The sequence below is a fragment of the Hyaena hyaena genome, unplaced genomic scaffold (genome assembly GCF_003009895.1).
Source record: "Hyaena hyaena isolate Hyena2069 unplaced genomic scaffold, ASM300989v1 scaffold_32, whole genome shotgun sequence".
In the NCBI taxonomy this organism is placed as follows: Eukaryota; Metazoa; Chordata; class Mammalia; order Carnivora; family Hyaenidae; genus Hyaena; species Hyaena hyaena.
The window spans coordinates 5,736,448-5,751,236 of NW_024080663.1; the positions used below are offsets into that span (position 1 = coordinate 5,736,448).

General features: G+C 42.0%; 1 pseudogene; it reads left to right on the plus strand.

The window, feature by feature from the left end:
- The first annotated feature begins 3,027 nt into the window (after positions 1–3,027).
- LOC120229422 lies at positions 3,028–3,183 on the plus strand (annotated as a pseudogene).
- Positions 3,184–14,789: the final 11,606 nt, after the last annotated feature.

The following is a 14,789-nucleotide window of genomic DNA, read 5'->3' on the forward strand; positions in this document are numbered from 1 at the left end:
AAAGAAAAGTAGGGATATGTAAAAGGATCCATTACCAATCAGTGGCTGGCAGGTGTCTAGGTGAGGAAGCTGAAAGTGGCTTCCAAGATCCTCATTCATGTGGAGTGATTAAGATGTTTCTTATCCAGAGAAAGAACAAGACAAAATCCAGATGGGGGTGGGAATGGAGAAATAGATGATTTTAGAGATAGATGATGTTTCAGTGGCACTCAAGTATTTTCTGAGTGGATGAATAAATGAAATAAAAAGGGAATGACATGAGATTTTCAAAGGCAACTGGAAATTCCAACCCTTGGAGGGTGGTGAAGGAATGGCCTACAGAGAAATGGTTACGTGGTGAGTTTGCTGAGGCTGCCCAGTGGAAGTATAGTCTAATAGATGGAACACACTAAGTCTAGAATCCTCAGAAATGCATACAGAAACAGACTGGGTAAAGAAAAGTCTGAGAAGGAATAATCAGAACAGAGAGTGACAACCTGTCACTGAAGGTAAACTGAGAATTACAGGATGCTAGAATAGAAGAGGGAGACAAAACGGGTGAGATTCTTCTTTGGTGTCCCTTAGAGCAGCCGTTTCAACAGTGAGGGGACAGAACGCAGAGAGAACTTTCACTCTTGCAGGAAGGAGAGAAGTTAGCATTAGGATTCTGAACATTGGAGGAAAAGACATGAAGCCAGGGAAAAGCTGAGCATGGCCAGAGCCTGAGAGAGAGTCCAGGTTGAGGCAACCGTTGATTGACTGGGTCATGGGAGAGGTTAGCCCCTCTCCTCAGTAGGGGTGATCAGCAGAGAAGAAGTGAACTGAGCGGAAGAAGGGGAAATTGAGGGTGAAGTGGGCCTTCCCACCATTTCTTAGAGACAGAGGGCCGGGTGGGGCTCTGGGCTTTAAAGAGCATAAAAGGTTTGAAAAGGCCATAAGAGTCAGCCAGAGATGACCTTGAGGAAGCTAGGAAGGTGAGTATTCTTATCCTCACACTGACCACGATTCATTCACAGTGATAGCTATTGCTAGAGTTCTTCTTTTTCACAGATTTTTGATGTGGAGAACAAAGGCAAAAGGAAATGTAGATAAAATTAAATTTCCTTATAGCCCATTGACAAATAGTTGAGGCAGGCAGAGTAAGACACTCCTCCAGGAAATCCCAACTGTCCTAATGCTAATGTCTTGCTAGAGACAAAAACAATCTTAGTTTGAGCATAGTCAGGCTCTCTAAGTCTTCTTTAACATATGAAAGTCCTTTTGGAAACTTCCTTGAGTCTTTACCCTCCCCAACTCCCAAGTATGTAATCAGTCACCACTCAGACTTACAAAGCAGCTCTTTCTGCCCACAAGGGGTCCTGCCCCTGTGTTTTAATAAAAACACCTTTTTGCACCAAAGAAGTCTTAAGAATTCTTTGTTGGCTCTTGGCTCCTAACCCCAACAGGTCAAACTGCATCATTTTAGCATCCCAACGTGAGGCCTGAGTCTTCTTATCTGGACTCTGAGCCTCAATGCAAACTTGGTAAGTACTCCCCTCCCTTTACTTTCATTTCAGGGGCTTTTCAGGGAATGTGGTCTTATTGGAATACTTTCGTGTCGATTGCTCAGGCTGCAATCCTTTAACCCATGGCTACTCTATGGGGAAGAGAAAGCCTGCCTTTTGGCTGTAAGTTAGTCCCTTGGCCGGAATGCTAATAAGACTCAGAAACTTGATGACCTCTCTTTATTCTTATTCTTATACAAAAGTTGTCTGTGTCGGGCACAGGACAGCCACCAAAGTCACCGGAATGGCTGCCAGTCTTAAGACTCCTGTGTGAGGTTTCCTCCTCCTTCGTCTAATGTGATACGGTTCGTATCTCTGGTCTAGCCACTTCTGGCCTCGATACTTCCTCTTGGAGCTCATCAAAACGAGTACCTGACTGAATTAAAACCCAACTGGGGGCTATTTCCAAGGGAAGTTGGTTATAAAGACTACATGTGTTGGAATGTCGGTTAGATCATGATGGATTTCTGTCTTAACTGTTTTCCATCAGTGTCCCCTACTAGCTACTTAAATTACAAAATTGGGTAACTTCCCCTTGCAAAACTTTCCTAATGTTTTCTCTGGTTTAAAAAGGAAGGATTCTTCAAGGCATGGCATGTATTTCGATCTATTCAGTGCCACCCATTTATAATCTAGAACGCAAATGGGGAAGCGAGAGATGCCAGCTAGCATTCCTCCCACAGGCCTTTATGGTGGAATGGTGACCAGCAGCAGTTTTGTTCTGGGGATGCCTCAGGTAGCTTTTGACACTGGGAACCTCTGACATGAGCTGCACCTGGGACATCACCCGGAGACAGGGGCAGGGGATGTTTGGTAATGGACCTTTCTACTTTTTTAGAAGCCGGGGAGCTTCTTCTTTAGTCCCCAAGGATTCTCCCTTGGGATGCCTTTTAACCCACTGGAATCAATTCAGATTGTAAGATCTAGGAAAGAAGAATCTGTAACATTGCATGGCCTTAGTACTCCTTAGGAGTTGAGGGAAAATGGCCCATTAATGGGACATTAAGCTTCAGAATGATCTATCAGTTAGATCTCTCTGGCAACAAGCAGGGCAAATGGACTGAGATACCCATATCCAGCCCTTCATGGCCCTAAATCAGGATTTGGGCCTGAGGGCCTATTTTAGAATGTGTTACCAGGTTAATAAACCCCATCTGGACATACTGGATGATGACTGTCTAAACAGGCCCATTCCTCCCAATAAACCGGGGCTACTTCAGGAATCACTGGCTAGTCCAGACAAAGAGGACACTGGCTCTGTTGCTATCCCTCCTCCTTACGAACCCCAAGACACCTCTGCTCCCAGCCCAGCTGGACATACAAGGAGAGGAATTCCCTATCTTGCAGGAATTCCAGCTAAGTTTGGAATGCATCCTCTTAGGGAAGTTGCAAATGGAGAAATGGGCAAGATTCAAGTCCATGTCCCCTTCTCCATGGCAGACCTGGCTCAGATAAAACAACAATTAGGACGCATCGTGGTGTGTGCAGGTGACTGATCCTTGCCATGTCTTCTTACAAGACTTTCAGGATCAAGCGATTCCTGGCCAAGAAACAAAAGCAGAATCATCCCATTCCCCCGTGAATTCAGATGAAAACGGATAATAAAATCAGGGACAACTCCAAGAGGTGGCACTGGAGAAGAACCAAGCTGGGTCTGTAAGGAATCGCTCATGAGATGGCATACATGTTTATGCTGTAGGAAGGTCATGTGTCCCTATCCCATCACTCTGCAAACCTCCCTACTACCTGCACAATGGGTAGGTTTTATTAGGGAAATGTTTTTTCTCTGTTATTATGCTTCTGCACCCGTAGGTTAGTTCAGTAATAAATACGTGAGAACTTTTGACTGAAAAGAAAAAAAAACAAGAAGGACAATATCGCAAAAACCCCTCTCAGCTTATTCAGGGCTTTCAACAAATGTCTATCCTGTTTGATTTGACCTGGCAAGATATATACGTCATATGAATTCGTTGCACCCCTGAGGAAAGGAACTGTATGTATCTGGGCAGGGGCTCAAGAGTTCCCTGATGAAAGGGCAACCAGAGATAGGGAACGTTATCCGGTAGGAGGCGCTGCTCTTCCAAATACCGAAGCACATTGATGTTACCAGGACAGACCTGGAAGGGAAAGATGAGATCATATGATCACTTGTTTAACAGAAGGAATGAAAAAAGGATTCTCTATACCAGTAAATTTTCATAAAACTTAGGAAGTTATTCAAGGAGCTGGTGAGAACACAGCTCTAATACAGGGTTGTTTGATAGAAGCCAACCGTAGATATGCAAATCTGGACAGAACTTCACCTGAGGGAACCAGTATGCTAAACATGCATTTTATTTTTGTTATTTTTAAAAAAATCTTTTTTATAGTTTATTTTTGAAACAGAGAGAGACGGTGCATGAGCAGGGGAGGGGCAGAGAGAGAGAGAGAGAGAGAGAGAGACAGAATCTGGAACAGGCTCCAGGTTCTGAGCTGCCAGCACAGAACCCGATGCGGGATCGGAATCCACAAACTGCGAGATCATGACCTGAGCCGAAGTCGGATGCTTAAACAACTGAGCCACCCAGGCGCCCCTAAACATGCATTTTATAGGTCAGCTGGCACCTGACATCCACTAAAAACGGACTAAAATGGCTTTAAGTCCTCAAACCGTCCTGTCCCCCCTCCCCCCAAGCGTCTACTAGATGTAGTGATTGGAGTCTTTAATAATAGAGATGTGGCCTTAAAGCAAGAAAAGGGCCAGAGAACCAAATGGCAGGGTAAAATATAGACTCAAACATTGGCTGCCACTATTGCATATTCCCCATGACACCAGTCTAACCAGGGGCCAAAGAAAAAGCTGGTATCAAAGAATCAGGTAAGATCCTATGCTACTGCTGTGGCCATATCAGACAGTGGAAAAAAGACCGTCCAAACAAATGTTCTCCACCAGAGCTATGTCCTGTCTGTAAGAAAAAAGGACATTGGAAGAGACACTGTCCTCATCTCCAGAGAGAGAGGGACACAGGAACACACTTCCCTGCCTGAGAGCAGGACCCGGAGGATCTGGCATGATGGGGCCCTGAGGCTGGTCCCACTCCCTTTGACTTCGAGATGATTGAGCCCCGGGTTACCCTGGATGTGGAAGGTACCTTTATCAATTTTCTTATTGATAGAGGAGCCACTTACTCTGTTCTTATTCAGCACTCTGGCCCTACATGTTTTTCTAACCATAAAATTGTTGGCAGAGAAGGGGAAACTAAAACGTGCCATGGGACAATGCCTTTAACCTGTAAATACAAAAGTCAATTGGTTACTTATGTTTTTCTACTCCTTCTGTCTTTTCCCCCTCCATTACTTCTACAAGACTTAATGTATAAACTGGGAAGCAGGTTTTCTCTTTCTAAAGAAAGGGACAGCTTGTTGTCTTTAACACCTGGAGAGCTAAAACCTTACCCTGGTATCCCTACTACTATCTGGAAGGAAGTAAATCCACAAGTCTGGGATTGGGATGTCTTAGAACAGCTCTTAAAGCCCAACCGGTTCAAGTGACTTTAAAGGACGCAACCAGGAGTGCCTGGGTGGCTTAATTGGCTAAGTGTCCAACTCCGGCTCAGGTCGTGATCTTACGGTTCGTGACTGCGAGCCCCACTTTGGATCCTCTGTCTCCCTCTTTCTGTCCCTCCCCCATCTCAAAAATAAATAAACATAAAAATAAATAAAGGACCCAACCACTACACTTCATAAGAACCAATATCCCTTAAGACCTGAGGCAAAGGCCGGATTACAACCACTTATTGATAAATTTCTCAAACATGGTATTTTAAAGCCATGTCAATCTCCTTACAGCACTCCAATTTTACCAGTCAAAAAGCCAAATGGAGAATATCGAATGGTACAAGACTTAAGAACTATAAATGAAGCAGGTTCATGCTAGAGTGCCAAATCCTATACCATTCTCACCTAGGTCTCTGGTGACACCCACTGGTTTACAATACTTGATTTAAAAGATGCCTTCTTTTGCAGCCGTCTAAGTAAGGAAACAGCCACTATTTGCCTTTGAATGGGCCTCAACTTTGAGCCCACAGGCTGCCCAGTTAATATGGATAGTCTCTCCACTCCACCGCCACCGGGATTTAGAGACAGTCCTCACCCTTTTGAGACTGCACTTAGTAAAGACCTTCGTGATATCTCCTTGCCTCAAGGGACTACAGTTCAATGTGTGGATGATATTTTCATCTGTAGTCCCACAAAAGAAATGTCTGATAGCAATTCTGTAACTTAAGTTTCCTGACAGACAGGAGAGAGTATCACATCTTCCCTGAAAAGGTGCAAATATCTAAACAGAAAGTACAATATTTGGGATGTGAGCTAACACCAGGTCACCGTACCCTGTCTACTGACAGGAAAAAGGCTATATTAGATCTTGGACCCTCAACTACAAAAAACCAACTCCGTACTTTCCTAGGTATGGCAGGTTTCTGCTGCCTGTGGATTCCTGGATTTGGGCTCTTAGCCACACCATTGTATGGTTCAATTAGAAGCCTTGATGAGGAACCTTTACTCTGGACTAAAGCCCAGCAAACGGCCTTTCAAACAGTAAAAGCTAGGCTTTTGCCAGCCCCCGCTTTGGCTTTACCAAATTTAGAAAAACCTTTCACTTTATCTGTAGCAGAAAATCAGAGACAAGCTTTGGGAGTCCTTACCCTGAAATTAGGAAATGAAATAAGATGGGTGGGCTATTTTTCAAAGTCACTTGATAATATTCAAGCTCAAGGCAGTGGCAAGAGCAAGAGTCCTCAAAACTTACTACGGGACAGTCTGTGATGGTGACGACTCCACATCCTGTCCAGAGTGTCTTACAAAACAAAGGCCACAGATGGATGACCGGAGGCCCACTTACTAAACACCAGGCTGTGCTTTTAGATACACCCAAAATAATGCTTAAAACCTGTAAAACTTGAAGCCTAGCTCTTCTTATGCCTGGCTTTGGCCATCATACTTCTATGAAAGAACACGACTGCTCAGAGATTGTTGACTTTGTTTATTGTAGCAGACTAGATTTAAAGGATTCCCCTATTGAAAATGCAGATGATAATTGGTTTACTGATGGCAGTAGCTTCCTGGATAAGAGGGAGAAAAGCTGGATGTGCTATAGTTAGTTTAATTAAGACCATTGAGGCAAAAGCCCTTCCAACAAATACTTCTGCTCAAAAGGCTGAATTAATAGCACTTATCCATACTCTTGAATTGCTACATGCCCAGGGAGCAAGGAAAGGGGATTATTATCAAGCCATAACTCCCCAATCAAATATGGTCCTGAAACTATTTTTCTTTTCTTTTTTTCCTAATGTTTATTTATTTTTTGAGAGAGAAAGACAGAGCATGAGCAGGAACGGGGCAGAGAGAAGGAGACACAGAATCTGAAGCAGGCTCCAGACTCGAGGCTGTGCATCCACCTAAGGAGGTAGCTGCAATTCCCCTCTAAGGACATCAGAAGGATATCTTAGGGATGCCTGGGTGGCTCAGTTGGTTAAACATCTGACTCTTGATTTTGGCTCAGGTCATGATCTCACAGTTCATGAGATCAAACCAGAGTTTGTGCTGGCAGTGCAGAGCCTGCTTGGAATTCTTTCTTTCCCCCTCTCTCTGTCCTTCCCCGACTTGCATGCAAGCTCTCTCTCTCATAAACAAACAAACAAACAAACAAACATAAAAGGATATGATCTTAGAATCTAAAGGAAACCACTTGGCAAACCATGTAGCCAAATGGGCAGCACAAGCCAAACAAATATTTAGTCTAGTACCAGTCTTAACTCCAATAAAGTCCCTAATCCTAGTCTATTTAGACCAAGAAATTCACAAAGCTCAGGAATGAGGATATTAAAAAAATGCACAGGACTGGCTTGTTAATAATAAAGGAAAAATCTTTATATCCAAAAATAACCAATGGAAGGTAATACAGGTTACTCATTTGGGCAAAAAATGCTTTAAAACATTTTATTGAAAATATATTTGATGAGTAAATCTAACAGCTACAATAAAACAGATCTGCCAATCCTGTATCATTTGTGCACAGGTAAATCCCAAAGGCACGGTCTGTCCTTCTCCTGCTTTTAAAACCAATCCAAAGGCATGGGACATATCCAGAAGAGGACTGGCAGCTTGATTTCACACAAATGCCTCTTGCAAAGGCTATGAGGCCCTACTGCTGTTTGCTGATACTTTCACTTGATGGATCGAGGTCTTTCCGAGTAAAATGAAGAGAGCCACAGAAATAAAGTTTTGTTGCTAGAAATTATTCCTAGATTTGGCCTTCCATGGTCCCTTCAAAGTGATGATGGTCCTTCTTTTACTGTGCAAATAGCAAATAACACAAGATTTTAAAATTAATTATTTTGGGGGTGCCTGGGCCACCCAGCTGGTTAAGCATCAGACTTGATTTCAGCTCCCTGCTGGGCATGGAGCTTGCTCAAGATTCTCTCTCTCCCTTTGCTCCTCCCCTCCCCTGTTCTCTTTCTATCTCTCTCTCTCTCTCTCAAAAAATTTTTTAAAAATATTTTCTATATTTAGCTTGGCATCCACAATCCTCTGGGAAGGTGGAAAAAGCTAATGATACTTTAAAATGATGCCTTACTAAACTTAGTCTAGAGGCCCAGGAAAATTGTGTTACTCTCTTACCAATAGGACTTTTCAGAGTAAGAGCTGCTCCAAAACAATCTCTAGGACTCAGCCCTCTTGAGTTATTATATGGGAAGCCATGTCTTACAGTAGACTTGCTATTGGATGAAGATTATAATACTCCATCAAATTATTCACTTGAGGCTGGTTTCATTCATAAGTTACCTAAATGAATACACTGATCACCTGCTCCTAAAACCTGATTTAACTATAACTGAAAGTCCACCCCATGTACGTCCTGGAGACAATGGTTTATTTAAAAGATTGGAAGTCAAATACAGCGGGGGATTTAAATCCAAAATAGAAAGGTCCATATGTATTCCCACTGCAGTAAAATTACAGGAGTACCCTTCATGGGCTCCTATCTAGAAGAAAACCTGTACCTCCTTCACAGGAAACCACTGAGCAAATTAACGTGACTTATCACACCTGTGAACCTGTAGAAGGTCTAAAACTCCTCTTCCAACAACAATGAAGGTTGTATATTTTCTCTTTGTTTTCTGTTCACCTATCTTAGCTGACAATTCCTTTCCATAATGGGCATAACATTATATTGAACTGCAAAATCAAGCATCTTGTTGGATTTGTGGAGTTTGCCCATGTCAAGCACATCTGAGTTACCCTGGTGGGTTTTCTCCTTTACAAGGCACTGATTGACACTCTCTATATACTTATATTTCAGAAATAATATATGATACCATGTTTTGTTGATACATCTATCACTACTCAAAATGTTTCTTCTCAACCCATGATCAATAGAACATGGAATTTACTAGGACATAACCAGACTTTTTATACCCTCAAACTATTAAAATATTAACTGACTTTACAGACCTACAAATTGATGCCCTCCAATGAGTGCCTAAGTTACAAAACCCACTTATCACTATACTGAGGATGGCATATATCAAATTTGGGATGCGTATTTATGGCTCACACCCACTATTGGACAGCTCAGTCAAAAGCAAAGAAATCATACATATGACACTTGGGCAAATAGCACACAGAAGTTAGGATGGCTATCATTAGAGACAGGTGCTCAAACCATTGTGCTCCAGGCTACTTTTTGGATAAGGCGACTTGGAATCAGATGGCTAGCACCCAATGGAATCAACTGGTTACATGGCACTAACCACATATCCTCCAGGGCGGATGGGTCATCATCGCACCTTAGGTTGTGCCTGGATTCATGGGCACGTTATCCAAACCATCACTACCCCAGGTAATCTTCCCAATTTAAAAGAAAGATGGACACTGTTTTTCATAGGTATGATCATTTGCGGTCCATTTTTGCTCTATCTGTAGGATAAAACGTGTTTTTTGGTATATGGAAGCTCTTAATAAATACACCATGAAGGTAGTCAATGATTCACAGCACAGCATCTCCTTAATACTGAAGTCGCACAGATACGCAAAGCTGTTCTACAAAATAGAATGGCTTTAGATGTCCTAACAGCAGCTCAAGGTGGTACATGTGACATTATTAAAAAAGATGCTGTGTATACCCAGATTATCACAAAAATGCCACAGGGCTATTAAAAGATATGAATACCCCAATTGAGGCTCTACAAAATCTTTCCCTCCCTTTCAGTGCTTGGTTACGTTACTGGTTTGGAGGGGGATTATGGTCAACTATTAAGGGTCTCTTTGTTGCACTTCTCATTCTTACAGCCATATTCATCCTAACATATTGCCTTTTCAGTGTCTCTGGTTAGTGCTAAGACTCCATCACTACAATGACCTCACATCAACAGATGATCCTTTCCATGGAGATACTTCTTTACTGTCCACATTGGATTCAGCTGCCTTTGCCTTTCATTACTCCCCTATACATTCCCGGACTGACCAATATTGACCCATAGGTAAGGACATCTGTATGTCCCTATTCAGCAGGAAGGAGTTAAAGAAGATAAGACCTTCCTCCCTCAGCAGCCTTAAAAATTTAAGGGTAAAATTGTTCATGGGGGGAATGATGTGGAGAACAAAGGCAAAAGGAAATGTAGATAAAATTAAATTTCCTTATAACCTACAGCCCATTGACAAATGCTTGAGGCAGGCAGAGTAAAACATTCCTCCAGGAACTCTCTGCTGTCTTGATGTTAATGCCTGGCTAGAGGCAAAAGCTTGAGGCTAGTCAGGCCTCTAGGTTCTCTAAATCTTCTTTAACATATGAAAGTCCTTTTGGAAACTTCCCTGTGTCTTTACCTTCCTCAACACCCAAGTATGTAATCAGTCACCCCTCACACTTATAATGCAGCTCTTTCTGCCCATGGGTCCTGCCCCTTGCTTTAATAAAAACACCTTTTTACACCAAAAGTGTGCATGGCTGGCTCAGTCAGTGGAGCATGCAACTCTTGAGTTCAGGGTTGTAGGTATAGAGGTTACTTAAAAACAAAATCTTTAGGGGCGCCAGGGTGGCTCAGTTGGTTGAGCGTCTGACTTTGGCTCAAGTCATGATCTCATGGTTTGTGGGTTCAAGCCCTACATCAGGTTTGATTGAGCTGTGTTGACAGCTCAGAGCCTAGAGCTTGCTTTGGATTCTGTGTCTCCTCCTCTCTCTACCTCTTCCCCACTTGTGCTCTGTGTCTCTCAAAAATAAATAAACATTTTAAAATGATTTAATTAAAATATTTAAAAAATAAAAACATCTTTTTGCATTGAAGACATCTCAAGAAACGTGGCCGTTGGCTCTGAACCCCAATACTTCAAATTGCATGATTATCTCACTTAACTCTTAGAACAATCCTTAAGCCAAGTTCTATTAAAATCTCATTTTTGAGGGGTAGAAACCAAAGAATGGAGAGGTTTTAAAAAAATGTTTACAGTGATGGAACTAGACTTCCAACCTGGTTCACCTCACCTTAGAGCCCATGCCTTTTTCTAGAATACCTTCCCTGTCCCTTTGTGACTTACCAAACATGTGCTCTTACCAAGCCCTTGCCAGGAGTCCTCAGTCTGATTTCCCAATCCAGACTCTGGACCTTCTCAGAGGCTCCTCCTGTATGAGAAGTACCCCATCACCCCATCCCTCTCTGCCAAGCAAACTGTTTCCTCCACCCCCTCTCTTCAAAGATTTCTTCCTGTATACCATCTCTGTGAGGTCATCTCTTGTGGATGAATCTGAGACTGAGATCTTCTTGCTCATGTGTACACTGTAAAGCGCATGTATTTTCCCATCATTGGATGGCCAACCTTGCGGGAACCTTCGTGTCCACCTGAATGTCACCTCCTTGAGAGTGTCCCAGTCTCAAAGCAGGGAGGACTTTAGTCTGCTCTCAATATGTCCTAACCAGTCTCTACTCTGTGATACTAGTTAACACATAACATTTGTAAAATATGATGATATTGCCAACAAATGTTTATTTACCAGCCTTCTCTACAAATGCAAATGGCCAAAGCCTCTGTAAGGATTTTAATCAAGAAGTAACTTTTCTCAAAATTGGATTGCTTTATTATCTGAACCTATACCTAGCTAGGGATTTGGTCATTTCATCCTTGTGTTTTACCTACCTTTAAACTGTTCAGTTGCTCCTGAGTTAAAAGGGAAAGGCTAACAAGCTTCCACTCCTTCCCTGTTCTGTTGCTAGAAATGTGTGAGATTTACTTGGCTCGGTTTCCCTGAGTATCTCTATCTTTCCAAGGAGGCATCCAAATGCTGCATTAAGTTAGCATTAATCTCTGCAGTGTTTCTTCCCGCTCAGGAGTTACCTCTTCCTGAATCATCTTAGTTTATTGGAGGGAAATTCCTAATTGCCCTTAATTTATCACTCTTCTGACCCTGTTTCCATTTCTAATACATTTTATTGGCTTCATGAAGACAAGACCAAAGCACTTAACTAAAATAAGTTAAAATAAAATCTACTTCAATGCCCTAAGTTCCTGAATGTTCTCCCTCACCCACTATGGCTTTTAAGATATTTAAAGAATCTTTCATTATGTGGCTTTTGCTAAAGCCATTCTTCCATCACTGTCTACTCTAGATTTTTCTCAGTTCACTTTTACACCCTCTTAGTATTATTTCAGTTCTCTCACCCCTTTTTAAAACCTCTTCTTTTTAAACATGCTGGTTTTATAAATCAAGGGCCTTCTGTTTTTCCCATGGTCATTTTTGGTTATTCTCAGGTGGTCCTTCCTCATTTAGTAGTTTTTCTGAGCAGTTAATTCATTTCCTGGACACAGAGGGTTTTAAAGAAGCCTTACTCTGCCTTATTATCCACTTTGCCCCTCAATCAACCCTTTGTAACAGTATCTGGTTCTTCTAATCCTATTTAGCATCCTCATCTACTTTATAATCAGCGCTCCCTTCTCTTCAATGGCCAGCTTCTGTGGTTCATGCTCCTATTTGCCTTTCTCCACTGATGTTACATCTCGGCTGACCAAAATCGCACTTCCTTTAGCTTTCTGCCAATTGATTTTTAGGAGTGAGTCAAAAATAATTTTATTTTGAGCTCATGGTAAATCTTTTTCACTTGTGCCAATAACCATGTATGCTAAACGCATTGATTTAAAAATGAGCACATGCTTATTTTCAAAAAGCAAACGTATTTTTTCCCATGACCTCCTACTAGTTATAAAACATTTCATCTCCTTAGGTAATTATGATCATCATAGAAATAACTTTTAAATATTTCTATGTGTTTTCTCTAAAAAAGGATCTCATTTTCATGAATACTAGCTTCTTGGTCTTAAACCATCTACACTTGCTGATACCAATTATGCTGTCATTCTCATCTAGAATTCATAATATTCATGTAACAGTCTCAAAGAGCTTCATGAATAAAGATAGCTACCATAGAGTTTGACACTCTGAGGTATAAAGGGGTTAAATTATGAGCCTCAGCAACCAAACAATAAGTTCCTGACGGAACCAAAGAGAGCCAACCTTCCTAAATCATTTCTTCAGACTCCTCTCAAGCTCCTATCCGTGTCCCACCTCCCATCCCTTCTCCTTTGTTGCTGGCTCGTTTCCTCTGATTGTAATTCATTCTGTATTCCTTCCTGCTCCTCTGTCTTGGCTAATTGTTCTTTTCCCACACTACTAGGTTTTAATTTCCTCTAGTTATCGCCTTATCACCACAGTCTACACTTCCTCTCTCTTTCTGACCTGTCTCTTGCTCACCGCTGACCTGCAGGGACCTAGCACAACTGCTTCACTTCCACTGCACCTTAGTTTGCGGATCTCTGAAATGGGAGTGGTAACTCTCCCTTTCTTCCCAAAGCCGCTGCATCAAAATCCAGTCTTTCTTGGACAGTCTTACCAATAACAAATCATTGGCGTGCAGTGTTCTGTGATGATTTAATGAACATTCCGATCGGTTTCACTAGCAAAGCTGGAAGCTGCAGGATAGGTCATCCTTTTGGCTCTGTTTGCCCCTATTTTTAACTTTGCGAGGGAATCCAGCCATATGAGTTCTAATTTTCTCTGTGTGGCACATCCACGGACAGAGCGATTTTCTCTGTGCTCTAAAAATTTGGGTGACATTCTGAGTAAACATATTATCTCTTTTCTTTGAGGGAAAGAAAACTGTTCTTTTTACCCTTCCCGACAGGGTGGTGTCCTAGGGACTCGGTCCTAATGCGCAGACTCACTCACCAAGTGTCTTCACGGAAGGTTAAGAGGGAAATCTGAATTTTTAAAAGCTGGTGTCATTACTGCATTAAAGAAGGAGGGCTATCCAATATTTAATGTAGACGCATTGATCCCAGGCTGTCAAGACGGGGGAGATAGCACTCAGACTTTCTATTGTTGTTTTGTTTGGTTTTATTTTGCTCCAGCAGACTTGATCCTTCTTTTTCCTTTTAGTGCTTGGGGGGATGGGGAGATGAACTGTCCTCTGACTAAAGAGGTGGAGCGGAGGCCTTTGTTTTAAAACTGCGGTTCTGATTACACCTGACAGGGCTGAAACTTGATTCCCACAGAGCCTACTCACACCTTATCTTCTTCACTCCTGGTGATTACAGCAGGAATGCAGCACAAGTTGTCACTTTGATTCGGTCTGTATACTGCCGAGTGCGATAACAAAAAGAAAAGTTCATTTTTTGGTCTCAAGATTAGCTCCAGGGAGAGTTCTCTCCCTTCCATCTTTTTTTTTTTTTTTTTTTAGTTGGTCATCGAGGCTAAATCTTAATGTTCCTGGCTGAGATTCTCATAGTTCGGGAATAATCACGTTTAATAAAAAGTCTGCCTAAGAAAAGGTCTCCCATAACCTGAGCCGTGGCAGTGATTTTGTGGTATTTGGATTCACGTCCATAAAAATATTTGGACACCAGATGGTGGATTGTTAGGCGCATTCATCCCAAACCAGAAGTTTAAAAAAATTCACACACACACACACATACACACACACACACACTCACACACACACACACACCACAGAGGGAGGGAAAAATCATTATTAGTTTTTTTCCAGTCATGCTGCATGAGTAATGGTAAAAGCAACAGCTAAAACAATAAGATTACTGTGTTGAATTCTTAATGTGTTGTCAGGAATACAGACTTCAAGTAGTGCTGAAAATATGTTCTCCCTCGGAATAGTGCATACCTTAAGTGCAACTCACTTTGACAGCTTACCAATTGTACATATTTTCTAAAAACAAAATCATTCT